Source organism: Lathyrus oleraceus, chromosome 4 (assembly GCF_024323335.1).
Source record: "Lathyrus oleraceus cultivar Zhongwan6 chromosome 4, CAAS_Psat_ZW6_1.0, whole genome shotgun sequence".
NCBI lineage: Eukaryota > Viridiplantae > Streptophyta > Magnoliopsida > Fabales > Fabaceae > Lathyrus > Lathyrus oleraceus.
Genome location: NC_066582.1, coordinates 241,866,535 through 241,886,676, shown reverse-complemented (window position 1 = coordinate 241,886,676; position 20,142 = coordinate 241,866,535).

The following is a 20,142-nucleotide window of genomic DNA, read 5'->3' as shown; positions in this document are numbered from 1 at the left end:
TCAGCCAAGATACTACCTTTGATAGCCTTCTGAGCTCGATACTCAATATCATACTCAGACAACAGCATCTGCCAACGGGCAATCCTCCCAGTTAAAGCAGGCTTCTCGAAGATATACTTAATTGGATCCATTCTGGATATCAACCAAGTTGTATGATTAATCATGTACTGGCGCAAACGCTTAGCTGCCCAAGCTAAAGCACAGCACGTCTTCTCAAGCGTAGAGTACCGAGACTCACAATCAGTAAACTTCTTACTGAGGTAGTATATAGCAAACTCTTTCTTCCCTGATTCATCTTGTTGACCGAGTACACAACCCATCGAGTCTTCAAGAACTGTTAAGTACATAATCAGAGGTCTTCCTTCCACTGGCGGAGACAAAATCGGAGGTTCGGACAGATAATCTTTGATACTGTCGAAAGCTTTCTGGCAATCCTCGGTCCAATCATGGGACTGATCTTTCCGGAGGAGCTTGAATATCGGCGCACATGTGGCAGTCATGTGGGATATAAATCTGGAAATGTAATTCAAGCGGCCAAGAAAACCTCGGACTTGCTTCTCAGTTTTGGGTGCGGGCATCTCTTGTATTGCTTTGACCTTGGCAGGATCAACCTCAATACCTCTTTCACTTACCACAAAACCCAACAACTTGCCGGAACGGACTCCAAAAGTACATTTGTTCGGATTCAGGCGAAGTTTGAACTTCCTCAAACGCTGAAAAAGCTTCAACAAATGCTCAATATGCTCGACTTCCGTTCGGGACTTAGCAATCATGTCATCAACATAGACTTCTATCTCCTTGTGCATCATATCATGAAACAAGGTAGTCATAGCTCGTTGATACGTGGCTCCGGCGTTCTTCAAACCGAAGGGCATCACTCGATAACAGAATGTTCCCCAAGGTGTGATGAATGTTGTCTTCTCCATATCCTCTGGTGCCATCTTGATTTGATTATATCCGGAAAATCCGTCCATAAAGGAAAAGACTTTGAATTTAGCTGTATTGTCTACCAACATGTCAATGTGTGGTAGAGGAAAATCATCTTTTGGGCTAGCTTTATTCAAATCTCTATAATCAACGCACATACGGACTTTTCCGTCCTTCTTAGGAACAGGCACAATGTTGGCCACCCATAGAGGATATGTCGAAGTCACCAGAAACCCCGCATCAATTTGCTTCTGAACTTCCTCTTTGATCTTCACTGCCATGTCTGGATGAGTTCTTCTGAGCTTCTGCTTCACAGGCACGCACTCAGGCTTCAAAGGCAGGAAATGTTGCACAATATCTGTATCTAAACCCGGCATGTCTTCATAGGACCAAGCAAAGATATCTGAATATTCTCGTAGCAAGCTGATCAAATCTTCCTTAACAGACTCTTCAAGAAGTGCCCCAATCTTCACCAGACGCTCACAATCTTCAGATCCCAAGTTGACTGTTTCCAAGTCTTCGAGATGCGGCTGAATGATCTTCTCTTCGTGCTCAAGGAGACGGGTGATCTCATCAGGAATCTCTTCAACGTCATCTTCTTCTGCCTCAAATACAGGGAATTCAAAGTTGGGAGATGGCGTTGGATCATTATGTTCAATGGGTTTTAGGATCAACCTGCATAATGATTTTGGTTAAGAAAAACTTCAGAATTTAAGCAAGCAAATCATTATGCAGATGAAAGAATGTTGCTTTTACAGCTTTTATTTTTGTTTTTATGTTTTTTGTGATCACTGATTTCATAAAGAAAAGCAAAAAGTGAAAACAAAGGAAAAACAAATGTTTTGACAATGCGAAAATTGAATGAAAATATCATTGTATATATGCTTTGCCAACAATGTCATCACTTCTCCTTTTGGCATGGGAGAAGGGTTTTAAACAAAATGAACAATTACTCTGATCTATGGATAACTGTAGGAACATCCACAGCGACCCAATTGTGGCAGACACCACCAGGAATGATGAAACTGTTCAGATCTTCTGCATCTTCTTCTTCAATGATAGCAGCAGCTTCCTCTTCTGCAGGTTGATCAGCATGGATGAATCCTCCACTGGTGAACAGACCTTGTTCGTTGAATGCCCCAGAATCAAAGCCAATGCCAGCCCGGGATCGATTATCTTCAAGTTCAAGCACTTTCCCTAATCCAGCAACTGCACCACATTCAATGGCCAGCTTAGCATCTCGGTAGGAAGTGAATGAAGGAGACTTCTTCTCGATTGGTTTATCAATAGATAAAGCTTGGAACTGAGTTCCAATTTCATCCTCTGCATCAATGTACGAGAAAGAAGATAAATTACTGACCAGGAGAGCCTTTTCTCCCCCTACTACAACCAATTTCTTGTTTTTCACAAACTTCAACTTTTGGTGTAGGGTGGATGTCACGGCGCCAGCCTCGTGAATCCATGGTCTGCCCAAGAGACAGCTGTATGATGGGTGAATATCCATTACTTGAAAAGTGATCTGGAAATCACTTGGTCCAATCTTGATTGGGAGATCAACTTCCCCAATCACGGTCTTACGCGACCCATCAAAAGCTTTAACAACAACCCCACTCTGCCTCATAGGAGGACCTTGATATGACAATCGTGAGAGTGTGGATTTTGGCAATACATTCAAGGACGATCCAGTGTCCACCAACACATTGGACATTGCATCAGATTTGCAATTCATAGATATATGTAAAGCCATGTTGTGGTCTCTTCCCTCCTCAGGGAGATCAGCGTCACAAAAGCTCAGAGTGTTGCAAGCGGTGATGTTTGCAACAATGCTATCAAATTGTTCCAAGGTGACGTCGTGATCGACATATGCCAGGTCCAAGACTTTCTGCAGAGACTCCCTATGGGGTTCTGAATTCAGCAATAGAGAAAGAATGGAAATCTTGGAGGGCGTGTGTAGAAGCTGGTCTACAATATTATACTCACTCTTTCTGATGAGCCTCAGCATCTCATCAGATTCTTCATCAACAATGCCACTCGGGCCATCTGAAGAAACAGGAGTCTTTGGTACAGACGAGGAGGGTTTGGCAACATCAAGTGCCGGGTTCTGAACATTCACAGCAGTCCCCACAGGACGCTCAACAGATTCAGAAGCAACAGCCTTAGCAGGCGCAGAAAATACACGACCACTGCGGGTCAACCCACTAACATCAGCAATAGTGGTCACGGAAGTAGACGGCAGAGGTACCTCAACCCCATCCTGGACAGCAACAGGATTGTACCGGAAAGGTATGGCTTTATCAGATGAATACGGCACAGGGCCAGCTGGTTTGATAATTAGAGAAGGCGAAGCTTTAGGCTTGTTGCTATTGTACCGAATAACAACGGGTTCAGGCAATTTGAACACCGGGGAGATGACACTCACTTCGGGCTCAACCACATCCACATTGCGATTCTGGAGAATCTCAATGGTACCTTCATTCAACAATTTCTGAAGTTCTCGGCGAACCTGGTCGCAACCCAAGCGATTAACAGAACAGACGCGGCACTGGTCATGGTTATGCTTCAAATAGCTGTGCTGACACAGCATCTTATGTAATCCAACCAACGATTGCCGGATATGGCTGACATACTTCACCTTGTACTTCCCAAGGTCTTCCTGGATCATATTCACAGATTTCCCATGCGAAGGCAATGGGTTCCTGGTAACATTCGGGTTGGAGTCTTCAAAACTCAAAATTCCGCTTCTCATAAGGTCTTGAACCTTATTCTTCAGCGGGAAACAGTTCTCTACATTGTGGCCCGGAGCACCGGAATGGTAGACACAATGCTGGTCTGGTTTGTACCACCATTGCGGATTTGCAGGAATAGCAGGAGGATCCCTGGGTGAAACCAACTTCCTCTCCAACAAGGAGGGATAAAGCTCTGTATATGTCATCGGAATCGGGTCGAAGCTGACCTTCTTCCTATCATAGCTCACATTTGCTTGGTTGGTTGTACTTCCACGAGGCTGGTAAGCCTGTTGCTGTGGACGCTGCTGTTGCTGTTGATATTGCGGTTGTGGATATTGCTGCTGATGCTGATACTGCTGAGCATTATCCTTGAATACAGGTGCCACACTGGCCACCTGATGCTGATGTCCGGCACGATGTGCAGGCTTCCTCTGAACAGAGGGTCTTCGATGCTTGGGCTGAGACTGCACAGCATGGGCTTCACCTTCTTTCCTCTTAAACGCTCCATACCGCTTAGAGGAAGAACCATCATCTTTAGCTAATCGTCCTTCGCGGACGCCTTCTTCAAGTCGCATCCCCATGTTCACCATCTCGGTGAAATCAGAGGGAGCGCTAGCCACCATTCTCTCATAATAGAATGACCCAAGAGTCTTCAGAAAGATCTTGGTCGTCTCCTTCTCTTCTAATGGTGGAGTGATTTGAGCTGCCAGCTCACGCCATCTCTGGGCGTACTCCTTGAACGATTCTTTGTCCTTTTGTGACATAGACCTGAGTTGATCTCTGTCAGGCGCCATGTCAACATTGTATTTATATTGCTTGACGAAAGCTTCGCCAAGGTCATTGAAAGAGCGGATGTTGACGCTGTCCAGGCTCATGTACCAGCGGAGAGCAGCACCAGACAAACTGTCTTGAAAGTAGTGGATCAAGAGTTGATCATTGTCGGTCTGCGTGGACATCTTTCTGGCATACATGACCAAATGTGCCAAAGGACAAGTGTTCCCTTTATACTTCTCAAAGTCTGGGACCTTGAACTTAACTGGTATCTTCACACCGGGAACTAGACAAAGTTCGGCTGCTGACTTGCCGAAGAGATCTTTGCCTCTAAGAGTTCTCAATTCCTTTCTCAGTTCAAGGAATTGATCGTTCATAGCATCCATTTTCTCGTGAACATCTGAGCCTTCAGAAGCCTCAGAGTGATAAATGGTGTCGTCTACCCTCGGCATGGTATGCACGACAGGAGGAACAGGAATAGGGACCGGGCTAGATGCCGGCATTTGAGCAAACGTAGGAGCTGGCAGATCAGGCATGAAGCCAGGAGGCATCCCCCAAGGAAAACCGGGAGGCATGGCGTTTGGCTGCTGGGCACTAACAGGCACCGATGAAGTAGCTATCTCAGAAATAACGGTCCGCTGAACCGGAGTTGCTAGCTGTTGAGGAGCAGGCTGATTCTGGGCAGCAAGAAGTTGCTCCATTAAAGCACCAAGTCTGGCGACTTCATCTCTCAAACTCTGGTTCTCTTGTTCCAATTGCTCCATAATCCTTGCAGAGTTGACCCGCGTATAATACCGGTGAGTCAGCTTGTCTTCAAAATAAATGAAGAGCAGATGTTAGAACCGGAAGACCAGAAAAATGGGTACCTGTTTATGCAAGAATGATGCATGAAATGCTTGATGCAAATGCTTTGATTTTCAAGGAACCCTTAGGGTACATTTGCAATATTTTGGATATTAAACATTTTGACTGTTCATGGAAAATATTTCATTCAAAATATATAGACAAAGAAGTACAGCATTCTTTTAATTCATTACAAAGAGAAAAGGCAAATGACATCCTATGGATCCCTATTAGTTCGGGATGCTGGAAGACGAGAAGTGTACAACTTCTTGATCTCTCTCTCATAGGCAGCCTCCATATCAGCTTTCTCCTTTGCAAGTTGATCATACTTCCTTTTCCAGAATTTGGAAGCCTGAGGAAGCAGAGAAGTCCAAGCGTCGTTCGGATCGTCGATCACTCGGTGCTCGAGAAATTCAATCATATCATCCTTCTCCTTGAGCTGCTGCAGCAATTCCTCTCTCTCGCGGATCCAGGCACGCGAAAGGTCTTCTTCTCTCAACTCCTCTACACGTTGAGTAGGGAGGGTTGAAGGCCCAGCCATATCCAACAGTGTAGGTCTCGGATGATCATATGGCATCAGGTAGGTAGCAGCCCTCTGTCTGACCCAAGAGGTATAGGGCTCCAAAGCAATGCAGTTCTTTGGACCCAATTCATTCCTACTCTTTATGCGAATATTGCGCCAAGCGCAGACAAATCTGGCTTTCAGGCCTTGGGGATCTTTACCCTCCTGAAAGAACACACCTTCTAACAGAATGTTATGGGGTTTATCCTTTAGGGGGAACCCAAGCTGACGACGTGCAAGCGTAGGGTTGTAAGTAATCCCACCACATGTACCAAGAAGAGGCACATTGGGGAATTCACCACAAGAATTGATGATCTGAACGGTATCATACACGCGATCATACCAGGTGATATCATCATTGGTGAGAGACATGAGTCTCTGAGACCACCGTAGACATCCCTTGTTCTCCTTGAAAGCAACTGTCTGCGGCAAGTGCGAAATAAACCACTTGTACAGCAGGGGTAGACAGCAGACAATAACTCCTCCATTCTTCATATTCCTCAAATGCATAGAGACATATGCATCACCCAACAAGGTCGGAACCGGATTAAGAACTGAAAAGATCCTAATGGCATTCATATCGACGAACTTGTCGAAGTTGGGAAACAGCACCAATCCATAGATGAGCAACACAAATAGAGCCTCAAAGGCATCCTCACTCATGGCCTTCCCATAGAAAATGGCTTGAGCAATAAGGAACTCGGAGGGAAAACCCTGAATTCCGCCTTTGATAATCAGATTAGCTCTAATCAGATCTTCATCTATGTGCAACAAGCTGGAAATCTCTCGAGCAGATGGAATACTCTCTAAGCCACTGAACGGCACTTGATCCAGAATAGGAATCCCAATAAGGTGAGAGTATTCTTCCAAAGTTGGCAACAACTGGAAGTCCGGAAATAAGAAGCAATGATAGAGCGGATCATAGAACTGAGCAAGAGTGCTCATCAATCCCTCATCCACTTGAGTAGTCAGCAACGGCAGAAGCTTCCCATATCGAGCCTTGAAACCCAAGGGATCTAATACATATGATGTCAGATTCCTTAACTCTTTTACATCAGGCTGCTTAAAGCTGTACTTCTTTGTATGCCTTTTCGGTCTTTCCATGTCTGAAAATTTTGCAAATAACCCTTTAAGTTCCTTGAAAATTTTCTCTTTTGATGACATGAATGCGGATGAATGCGTGAATGCATGAATGCAACAAGCACACTCAAGGATCAAGCAAAGCACACCAAACAAAGGTCGTGGGAAAGCTCTATGTATCCCTAATATCAATCATCCATTTTGGTGGATTTAGGTTTTCACCTTATCGACACCCAAGTTCCATTGATATTAACGGTACATGAACCGGTTCAGACATTCCTAATATCAACCAACCGCTTTGATGGATTTTAGGTTTTACACCTGATCCGGGATCCATTGATATTAACAATGTTTGAACGACTCAACCACGAATCACGGGTTTGTTGAGAGTCACGAGCATGGAGTCTCGGTTAAGAACCACCCAAAGGGAGTGTACTAGGGTTTAAACCTGCCAGACATGTTCTATCAGAGGTTCCCATAATCATCGTTCCATCTCTCGAATATTATCGGAGGAACGAATACTCGTATTCCAAGAATATTCTCAAGAGAAACTCTTATGAGTGTAGTATCGCGTGACAATCGTATCAGAACTGACATCTGAACGACCTCCGCACTACGGTCCTAAAAATAGGCCAAGATGGGTTTGGTAAACTAAGGTCCTTGGCTTCTGCGGAACATGATTGAAAGAATAATGCCTAACCACAAATAACTTGTGTGACATTATTAGTTCAACATGACCTCCACCAAGTGAATGGTCTCGCAAGTCAACTGGCTAAGGACTACTCCACACCAGTCAACAAGACTATGCCATTCTCCTATCCTAGAGTGCACTCGAGTTCGGGTATAGAACTCATCTCACAGATCACCAAAGCAAACAGCAAATGTATATCAAGCAATTCACACATTACAATCAATACAGTGATCCCAAATTGTACAAAAATATGTCAGATAAAGAATAATAACATATATCACAACAAGGGTGAAAAGTAGGCAATACAACCAGAGATTCTGAGTTTTTCCCCAGCAGAGTCGCCACTTTTCTGTAGCGGTGTATTCGTCGCTATATGATTTATCGATTAAACCATAAGCAAGGTATACAATGAAATTTCGAGTCGCCACCGCACTTTTATTTATCCGAAGGACTGACTAAAAAGCGAACAAAAGCCTAAGAAGTTTTACACGTAGAAAACTAATAAAAAGATCAGAGAGTCTGGGTAAGGGGTAAATTACGCAATGGGAAGGTGTTAGGCACCCACTACGTCCTAGGTACTCCTAGGGAGCCCTTTTCACACTTGTTGTATTAAATTGTTATTTGATATGACATATGTATTGTGCAAACATGATTGGGATGATGAGAAAAGAATATACAATTTTTATTGGGTTTGAACGGATGAACCCGCTGCCTACGTACCTTCCATCAAAGGTAAGGATCAAAACGCCGTAGTTCGGCTAAAAGATTTCCAAAAGTGGGTTAGGTTCAATTTTAAACACAAACCCTAGGTCTTACGTTATCCACGGGAGAAAACTCAACCTTATACAAACAACAACGTCCACCATGTGAGAACAGCTTCAACTGGCCAGAGAGGGGTTAACCCTATAATAGGCGAGGAAGACTTACAATTCAATCACTAAAGACAGAAGGTGAGATTAACATCAACCACTAAGATAAATCAAACCTATAGCTCATGTATGAAAAGATTAATGGACAAAGCCAAAACAAGTGAATGAGTGGAGTTACTGATTATGATTATGAAAATGAAGTCAAAATATGATTAAGATCAATTCAAATAAGTATTATGAAATGAAGTTTGGAAAAAGGTCAAGGACTTGAGTCCAGGTTTTTAGTTAGAAAAACATGAAGATGTTTGCACAACACTTATGTCAAAATTTAAAAGGTATAGTGTGAAAAGGTTCTAAGACGTAATGAATGATGAATGGATGAGGGATGGATAGTAAAACTTCTTAGAAGGTTCACTTCTTGAAATCATATAGCAGATGATTCAAGTGTGTCCTTTGGAATAGCAGTTAATAATAACAAACAAACAAAGCAAAGGCGGATATCGGATGCCACTCAATGGTCTTATACCAATCTCCTAAAACAAAACGGGATGTCAGATGCCACTCAATGGTCTTACACTAATCTCCTCAAAAGAAAAACAAGAATGAAATGTGGAAGTCAACTGCCAATCTATCTGGACTTAGGTTAACTCCACAGTATGCTCACAGGAAATCCAATGCCACATCACTGGGACTTACAATGGATCCTCACATACAAGAACAAAAGCAACAATATGATTCACAGGAATGCAAATGCCAACTTACAGGGACTTATAATTGCAACCTCTCACACAAACAGATGAACAAACTATGATCACAGGAAAGCAGATGCCAACTTACAGGGACTTATAACTGCAACCTCACATACAAGAACAAAAGCAACAATATGATCACAGGAAAGCAGATGCCAACTTACAGGGACTTATAACTGCAACCTCACATACAAACCAAACAGATCAAATCATGATCACAGGATAACAGATGCCAACTTACAGGGACTTATAACTGCAACCTCACATACAAACGGATAAACAGAAGATATGAGTGACCAATGAGGTCTTACACTCTATCCTTCCATATCATAGGAGCAAAGGCCAAAAGAGATGGACTTACAATTGTCCTCAATGGGCAAACAACAATGATAACATCACAAAACAAATGAGATGATCATGCACTAATGGCAATTGATGATGATGATAAATGCATAGCATATGGGCAAGCAAGTACATATGAAGCAATCAATCAATCAATGAATAGCAAACAACACACTCTATAGCCAAACAATGGGGGCTCACACAAGAGGGTTTGACTTTAAAAGTCCACTGTAATGGGTAAGTGTCGCTCTTAACCTGGCCATTGAGGGGCTCAAGTGAACCAGATGAATAGGAGATGAGGGGTGTGCCTCATTGCTTCAATCTCATATCAGAGAGAGCATCAAAGAAAGTGTGGGAGTTCAGAAAGTAGGAACTCTCTCCACATTATTGACTCGATTAGATCTTGGGTATTTGTCTCAATGCTTCAACCATGTAATGGGAGCAAAGAGAGGACACACCGAATAGTGGGGGATAGATTGCTTATCCCTACCTTCCACCAATTGCCTTACTTGAAGGACTTTTCCTGCTTGGGACAAATTTAAACACACACAGGCATTGCCTCTTAAGGAGGACTTCAGACAGTTTGCCCGGTCAAATAACAGACCGGGTCTCCAGACTACATGAAGAAGAAGTAATTATACCTCAAAGCAAATGCTAAAAAGCAAAGCAAGCAATCAAGTTCAAAGAACTTAGGCAACTAAAGCACCTGAAAAAAGTCAAACTCATTAGTAAACAAGTCAACAGTCAAAACCAAAAGGAAATGAACCAATAGTCACACAGAGGGACCAATTGTGCAAGGCACAAAGACTCAAGCATGTGAGTCAACCTACAAAACAAAGGTTAGCACAATATAAACAATTCAAATCAGGCACATTAGAATGATCCTCAAAGCATTGGTGCTTAACCTGAAACAGATGAACTCAACATAAGCTTAGAAGACCACTAGGACTAGCCTAGGGTCAAAGATGAAAGAAAAAGTCAAGGCAGCAAGAAAAAGTCAACCCAAACCAAATCTAAACATTCAAGAAGCATTCTCAATTGGATTCATAATAAAATCATGCATCATGGTCATTTCATATGCAAAAGGATGCAAAGCATAGCAAAGGAAGCATGCAAAAGTCAACAGCAAAGACTTCATTCAAAAGTCAACTCAAACATTTTCAAAAATTATGAAATAAATCACACTCAATCCTAACATCTAACATGGTATACATGCCAAATTTCATGGCATTTGGATGAGAGGAAGGCAGTCAAATAAAATCATGAAGTCAAATCAAATTCAAGTAAGCATGGTGAAAGTCAACAAGCATGGGTCAACTTCAAAAAATCATATCAATTTGAAAACAGAAGAGAAATGAATGAAATTAACACCAATGCAAAGCTCAAGAGTCTAGTTATCACATATGAAATTTCATGATCATACAATAAGATTTGAGAATTTCACAAAGGATTTGGCAAGGCATAGCACAAAAAGTCAACAAATGACCACATATGGAAGAAAATTCTCAATCAAATGGAAAACAGCAAGATTAATTCCAAGAAAATTCATACACAAACTAGACATACAAAGGATGGTTCATGCAAAATTTGGAGTCATTTGGATGTAGGGAAGTGTGTGAACAAAAATTGTGAAAATGCATGATCATGGTATAGCACCAAATGCAACACACAACTTCAAAAAATCATAACTATCAATCCACAAATGATAAATGCACAAACTTTATATGGAAATGAAGGTCAATGTGTCTAGTTTCACCACAAAAAATTTCAAGCTCATTGGATGCAACATGAGAATTTCACAATTGAAATGGCACAATGTATCATTTATGCACACATGTTGGAAAATCATTTATCATTTAAAATCCAGAACATGAAAAATTAACTAAAATTCACAATTAAATATTAGACTCATTTGTGAACATGTGGAAAAAATTTCATAATTTTTTGATAAAAAATGAATTAGAAAACAATTTGTTGAAGTTGGATGAAATAGTGTAGCAAGCATGAACAAAAGGCAAGGCAATTGGTCAACACAAGTCAACAGAATGGCATTTGTGTAATTCTGCAGTCACTTATTGAAGTGCTGCGTTTTGGCCCTACAAAACGAAATGTTTTGATTGGCTCTCAGCCAATAAAACAGTAACTTTGGCCAATGGAAGAATTTCTGAGTTTGGCATAAACCCTAGGGTTTTCTAACAGCATGTGCAAAGGCATTCCCAACGTTATCAACATCATGAAACAAAACAAACACACCACACAACAGCATCATCTTCTCATGATCTTGATCATTGAACAACAATCGAAACAAGCAAATCACGTAGCAGTACCTAAACAGCATGGTTCTACAACAGCATCCATCACTTTTATCACAACAGCAATGGACCAAAACAAACAACAGCAAACAACTGACATAAAATGGATTTCAATGAGAAAGTAGCAGGGTTTATCAGCATGGTTCAGCATGGTTGCATGTCTATCATGTTCAATCGTCCATTTGCAGCATGGTTTCATAACAGCAATGAGCATAGCATAAGAGCAACATACAAACTTGACCAACAATTTCAACAGCATAGCATTCATCATGTAGGCAGCTTATGTTCAAACAACAGCAAAGTATCGTGTTCATCATGCAAACAACAAGAAAACAGCAACATGGTATATACTGCCAATCACACATACATTTATGAAGCTGAATTTTTCTGCTAGAAATAATGACAGAGTTCATTTTAGCAGCATGGCCTGGCATTGTGGTATCATGTGTTTATTAACAGACAACAGCACACAACAGCATAGCATATTCATCGTCAACAGTGTTCATCACAAACAGCAGGGCAATTGCAGCAGTATTCATCATTGTCATGTAATTATCATAACAGCATCAAGCAAACAGCAATAGTCATGATCATCATCGAACCAAACAAAACAACAGCACTGTAGCATAGCATAACAGCATTCATCATTATCATGTTCATCAAAACAATAGCAAGCAACAGCATATAGCACCATCAAATGGATTTTCTCATGGCAAGTCCAAAACATCAACAGGATTGTAGCAGCATCATAATTCATTCATCAGTCTACAGCATGACTAACAGTATAACAATATGGATTTACAAATACAAGCCACAACAGCCAATAAACTTCACAATTCTCTGGATTCTCATGCAGACCTTAGGATCTCTACTAGCAGCCAAACATACAGCACACAACAATATGGATTTTAGCAATAGCAGCACATGACCATATGGATTTTTGAGCATGTTCAAGGTTGCAATGACAGCAGGGCATTAACCTGAGATTTTCTTGGCAGCTCATGCAATTTAGGGTTTTGGCAATGCAAACAACATCAACAAATGGCAATTTCAAGTTCTGGGAATTTACACACAGCATTAGGATTTAACAGCCAGGCAATTATTCAACTTCATGGTATCGATCCAAAACAAAACAAACAAAAGCAAAGGCTCAATCATTCAGCTTGACCAATCAACCAGAAACAACGACAGATGAATAGCAACAACTAATCATGGCAATGATGCAACAAACCAACACACATTCAGACCAAATTCTTGGGCATGCTCATTAAAATCATCATCAATTAAAATTCTGTCATAGCAATCCTCATGGCAGCTAAACAACAAGCATACAGCATATTAGCAACAGACCAAACAAAATCATAAAGAAATTCTGAACAGGGCAAAAGCTTGAACAACAGCCACATACATTCATCACCTTCAACAAGCCAAAAATTCGAAATGCCCAGAATAACCAAACAGGCACACCAATAAAATCACCATGTAGCATACATACATAATCTAGTGGTGGTTTTCAATGAAATCCACAGCAACATAACAAATTGATGAAAAACACATTCAAGCATAAAAACGAAATCCCTATTTCTCACAGCATGGTTGATCATTTTGAGCAAGCTAACATTCATTATAAACAGCATACAATAAACTATCATAAACATGGCACAGCATAGCAAATTATTGTGATCGAAACCTTACTTGGTTTTGAAGAAAAGTGAGCTACAGTGATGTTTTTGATGATCTTCCTTGATACAGATGCCTTTTAAGCTCTACAATGATGGGATATTGAAGTGGTGAGCTCAGCCCAGCCTGGAACTCTTCAAATCTCTTTCTGCCATTGTCATAGCTTGAGGAAGAACAGAACTTGAGACTGTGGTACAGGTGAGGTTTTCTGGTTCAATAGGGTTCACAAAGGTAGAGAGCTTGAGGGAAGCAAGAGTGGATTGAGGTCTTTGAAGATTTGAGCAGAAAAATGTCAATTGCCAAAAATGCAAGAAGAGAGAATGAATGTGTTTTTTCGTGGAGGCTGCAGTCTAGGGTTGTGAGAATGTCAGAAAAATGCATTTATATTGTCTGTTTAAAGTTGGTTTAGAGAATGATAATCTTGCTTAACTTAAAATGTGGTTTTTGCCTTTTTGCTAAATGTGTACAAGTGGAGAATGGGAGGTGTTTGTCTGCGAATTGGGCCTGCTACAGGCTGCAAAAAGGACAACATATTTGCTGTTTTGGTTGTACAAGAAACTGCAGCACTGGTTTTGGTTATGTGAAGCCAATTGCCAATTTTGTCAATTTTGCATTTTGGTCTATAATGGTGATGTAATGGTGAAATGAGCAAGGTTTAAGGCTTGGAACAAGTCACAAATAATATATGGAACATTTCCCAATTGGCAAAATCAAGAAAAAGTCAAAGAAGCCAAAAGTCAAAGTTTGGTCAAACTTTGAATTTAAATGCAAAAGGTCCAAAAATGCCATTTTGAATGGTAAGGTTTTAAGTCATGAAATTTATATTTTTGGAAAGAGGATGAAAAATGTGGTGTGTAGGAAAAAACCCCACCAAATTTGGCCTTATGGTTTGTGAGTTATGGCTTGTTGAAGCTCAAAAATTGATGAAAATGATTTGATCATATCTTGACAACCACACATGGGATTTTGATGTTCTTGGACTTTTTGAAAATGGGAGAACAAGATCTTCAACTTTCATGTTGGGCAAAAATTCATTTGAAGCTTGTATCATGATGTAAGTTTAAGATCAAGAAGTTTCCATTTTTGGCAGTTGAAAATACAGGTCCACTTTCTATTTCTGGAAAATTTCTGATTTGACTTGATTTTCTTCCATGATGAGGTTGAACATGATAGATGAGGCTTATACAAGCATGAATGAACTTCTTTAAATCAATTCTAATCATCAAATCCTGATTAAACCAACAGTTGACCAAGTTTGACTTTTTCTAGGGTTTTGGATGACTGGACCACTTCTGATGAATTCCAAACCCTAATTCCTTGAGACCTTGACTTCAAATGATGTCTCAAGTTGTTTGAACCTTTGATTATTGATCATGATGCCCAAATTCTGCAAGAATGGCCATCATCCATTGCTTTGACTGATCAATGACTGTCTTTGACCTAATTGCTGATGATTGCTTCCACTGCAAGCAACAAGGTTAGACTGACAATATTTTTGTACTTTTTGAATGATAAACATATGAAAGCAAAGATATACAAATGCAGAGTATGCTTGGTGATCAAGAAACAACCCACAAAGCAAACTACCCACTAGGAGGAAAGCAAAGGCATGCATTGATCCTTGAGGTCATGATATGAATGATATGGGCCATGAGGGATCTTAGGGCCCAAAATTGGGGTCTTACAGTCTGGACCTTTTCTGCTCCATCATCTTGCATTCTAATCGCTCCGTGCTCGACGGAGAGCGAACTCCTGGGATTTATACAGACTTTTCAATCTTCCGACTTTGAAGAGCCTTCTTGATTAATTCCAAGGATCGTCGTACGTCTCATCGTCGTCTTTTCACCGTTCTTCTATTCATTCGTCCCTGACTGGACTCCGTGGGGATTGTTCGTCAAAAACTTCCACATCACAACCTGCAAGTGAGTGAAAAATATCTAACAGCACCTGCAAAAGAGATCGTTAGATAAAACCGTGCCCCAGGCGTGTCAAGATTTCAACACTTGGGCCACTCAACCTTCCGAATAAGATTTCAAGTTCTCAATCTTATAAACATGCATTGGAAGGGACCTGTATGTCTTAAAATGCAAAGATTCTTTATCAAAAACAATTGGATGTTTTTGCAATCAAAGCGGTAATGAAAAACAAAAACAAAATTATTTGACTGAATGTGCATTTTATTGATTGAAAAGTGTGGCTCAAATTGAGCAATACAAAGGAAGCAATTCCTGAAAAGAGGTAATTGCGCACAAAAGAAAAATCTATCCTAATGGCAATGTGGAACCGTGATCTCATCGAGTTCCAACTCGGTTACACCCCATATGTCCTCAGACTCTCCTTGCTTTCTGCCTTCTGAACAAGACGATTCTGATTGATCCCCACCGGGTATTATCCATGATGCTTTAACCAAAGCGCAAACGATCATGCCAGACGCAGTTGTTCGTTTCAATCCCTCTTTTGCCTGGACCGCCCTTTCGGGTTTTCAGTCCACCGGGATACCCTTTTTTGCCCAAGTCGCCTTTTCAGGTTTTCGACTTGCCGGGTGTACATTTTTTCATTTTATCCCTAATTTTTGCCCAAACCTTTTCATTCTGTTTTTTGGTTCGCCGGGATGCCCATTTTTGCCTGGACTATTTTATTCTTTTCGTCCAGCGGGTCAATTATACGAAGTATTTTTTAACTGCGTCCGCATTCACAGGGGATGGAAAATCCTCGCCATCCATGGTCGTTAACAACAAGGCTCCGCCAGAGAAAACCTTCTTGACCACGAATGGACCTTCATAATTGAGTGTCCATTTGCCCCTTCGATCGTTTTGAGGAGGAAGGATCCTTTTCAGCACCATATCACCCACGTGATATACCCGAGGTCGTACCTTTCTGTCAAAAGCACGTTTCATCCTTTGCTGGTATAACTGCCCATGACAGATGGCTGCCAGCCTCTTCTCCTCAATCAGGCTCAGCTCCTCATACCGGGTCCTTACCCATTCAGCCTCTTGCAATTTCACGTCCATCAGGACTCTCAAAGAGGGAATCTGAACCTCAACAGGTAACACGGCTTCCATCCCATATACAATGAGAAAGGAGTTGCCCCAGTGGATGTACGCACCGATGTTCGATACCCATGCAATGCAAACGGCAGCATCTCATGCCAGTCTTTGTAGGTTACCACCATCTTTTGCACAATCTTCTTTATATTCTTGTTGGCTGCCTCAACCGCCCCATTCATCTTCGGACGATAGGGAGAAGAATTGTGATGTTCGATCTTGAATTCCCGGCACAGTTCTGCCATCATCTTATTGTTCAAATTAGAACCATTATCAGTAATGATCCTCTCGGGAACCCCATATCTGCAAATGATGTCTCTCTTGAGAAATCTGGCAACGACCTGCTTCGTCACGTTCGTATAAGAGGCTGCTTCCACCCACTTGGTGAAGTAATCAATAGCCACTAATATAAACCGATGCCCATTCGAAGCTGTAGGCTCTATCTTTCCAATCATATCAATGCCCCACATAGCAAACGGCCATGGAGACGACATTAAACTCAACGGGTTAGGAGGCACGTGCACCTTATCAGCATAAATCTGGCATTTATGACACTTCCGCACAAAATTGAAACATTGGGCCTCCATTGTCATCCAATAATAGCCTGCCCTCAGCAGCTTCTTTACCATCGCATTCCCACTGGCATGGGTACCGAACGATCCCTCATGAACCTCTTTCATCAATTGGCTTGCTTCTCTATCATCAACACATCTGAGCAAGACCCAATCAAAATTCCTCTTGTACAAAACCCCATCCTTATTCAGATAAAACACCATGGCCAACCTCCGCAGAGTCTTTCGGTCCTTCTTAGATGCTCCCTCAGGGTACTCTTGAGTCTCTAGATAGCGCTTGATATCGTAGTACCACGGCTTCTCATCATCAGGCACTGTGTCAATAGCAAACACATAAGCCGGTCTATCCAGACGTCCCACCTCAACACTGGGGAACTGATTCCACCACTGCACCTTAATCAAGGCGGCCAGAGTAGCCAAAGCATCTGCCAAAGGGTTCTCTTCTCTAGGCACATGATGCAACTTCACCTTGGTGAAAAACGTCAACAATCTCCTCGTATAATCCCGATATGGAACTAAATGAGATTGATGCGTATACCATTTTCCGTTAACTTGATTCACAACCAGAGCTGAATCTCCATATATGACAAGGTTCTTGATCCTCAAATCAATCGCCTCTTCAATCCCCAATATACAAGCTTCGTATTCAGCCACGTTGTTGGTGCACTCAAATGTTAGCCGGGCAGCAAAAGGAATGTGGGATCCTTTCGGTGTAACCAAAACAGCACCAACACCGCTTCCATTCACGTTAACGGCCCCATCAAACATCAGAATCCATTCGGATTCAGGGTCATGCCCCTCCTCCGGGATTGGTTCCTCACAATCTTTCGATTTGAGAAACATGATGTCCTCATCAGGGAATTCAAACTTCATCGGTTGATAATCATCAATGGGTTGTTGGGCGAGGTAATCAGACAATACACTCCCCTTGATTGCCTTCTGAGAGGTATACTGTATATCATATTCAGTCAAAATCATTTGCCACCTCGCAACCCGTCCGGTCAATGCTGGCTTCTCGAAAATGTACTTGATTGGATCCATCTTGGAAATCAATAAAGTGGTATGAACCAGCATGTACTGCCTTAGTCGGCGAGCAGCCCAGACCAAAGCACAACAAGTTTTCTCGAGTAGTGAATATCTTGTTTCACAGTCGGTAAACTTTTTGCTAAGGTAGTATATGGCATGCTCTTTTCAACCAGACTCGTCATGCTGCCCCAATACACACCCCATAGACCCCTCGAGGACCGTCAGGTACAGAATTAACGGTCTTCCCTCCACAGGAGGCATCAGAATCGGAGGCTCCTGCAAATATCCTTTTATTTTTTCAAATGCCGCTTGGCAGTCATTATTCCACCTGACCGTTTGATCTTTTCTCAATAACTTGAATATAGGTTCACACGTGGCTGTTAGATGAGATATGAACCGTGAAATGTAGTTCAATCTACCTAAGAAACCACGAACCTCCTTCTCTGTTTTCGGTTCAGGCATTTCTCTTATTACTTTTACTTTTGCAGGATCAACCTCGATTCCTTTCTCGCTTACAATGAACCCCAGCAATTTACCGGACCGCACTCCGAACGTGCACTTGTTCGGATTCAACCTCAGTCTGAACTGTCTCAGCCGGTCGAACAACTTGGCCAGATCTACCAAATGCCCCTCCTCTGTTTGGGACTTTGCTATCATGTCATCAACATAGCATTCAATTTCATGATGAATCATATCATGAAACAAAGTCACCATGGCCCTCTGATAAGTAGCACCGGCGTTCTTGAGACCGAATGGCATCACCTTGTAACAAAAGGTGCCCCACGGTGTAATGAACGTTGTTTTCTCCATATCATCTGGCGACATTTTGATTTGATTATAGCCAGAAAAGCCATCCATGAAGGAAAACACCGAGAACTGAGCCGTATTATCTACCAACACATCTATGTGAGGTAGTGGAAAATCATCCTTCGGACTAGCTCTGTTCAGATCTCGGTAGTCCACACACATTCTCACCTTCCCATCCTTCTTCGGGACTGGCACAATATTCGCGACCCAAGGCGGATAATTAGTGACAGCAAGGAAACCAGCATCCCACTGCTTCTGCACATCCTCTTTAATCTTCATTGCCATATCAGGCCGAGTTCTGCGCAACTTCTGCTTCACTGGAGGACAATCTGCTCGCAACGGTAGCTTGTGCATAACAATATCGGTATCCAACCCTGGCATATCTTGATAAGACCAGGCAAAGATGTCGACATACTCTTTTAACAATGCTACCATTCTGCTCTTGACACTTTCCTCCAAAGCAGCCCCAATTTTCACTTCTTTCTTGACCTCGTCGGTACCCAGATTCACAACCTCGATCTGTTCTTCGTGTGGCTGAATCACCTTCTCCTCTTGTTTCAACAACCTGGCTAATTCCCCTGGCAGTTCACAATCTTCTTCGCCTTCTTCTTCAGCTTGATAGACTGGATTGTCGAAGTCATATGAGGGTGTAACAGGATTGTTATCAATGAGATCCGGAGAAGCATCGCATCTGCATGAATGTTGATTCATGCATTGCTTTAGAACCGGAACGAGACAAGTTAAAAAAGAAAAATGAAAACATTGCCATTTTTATTTTGTTTTTATTTTTAAACTGCAAAAATAAATGAAAAACAGGGAACACCGCTTTTAATTGAAAAACATCCTTTTATTGATGATGCAAACTTGCAAACTTAAACATGAGGTGGCCCTTACAATGAACCATTACGTGTCGGGCGACACGTATGGCTTTCATGCATATAAAATCAAAACATGAAAAGTATTACTCTTCCAGCAGAGTGACCCGGATGATCTTTTCAGCCTTCCAGTTCTGGATTCCCATCCCTGGTGCGCACGGCTTTATCCATTGGTCTATTTCACAGTCACTATCAGCTTCATCACTCACCATGCAGATGTGATCCGGATCCAGCATTCCGGCACTGGTGAAGGTGACTGACGTACG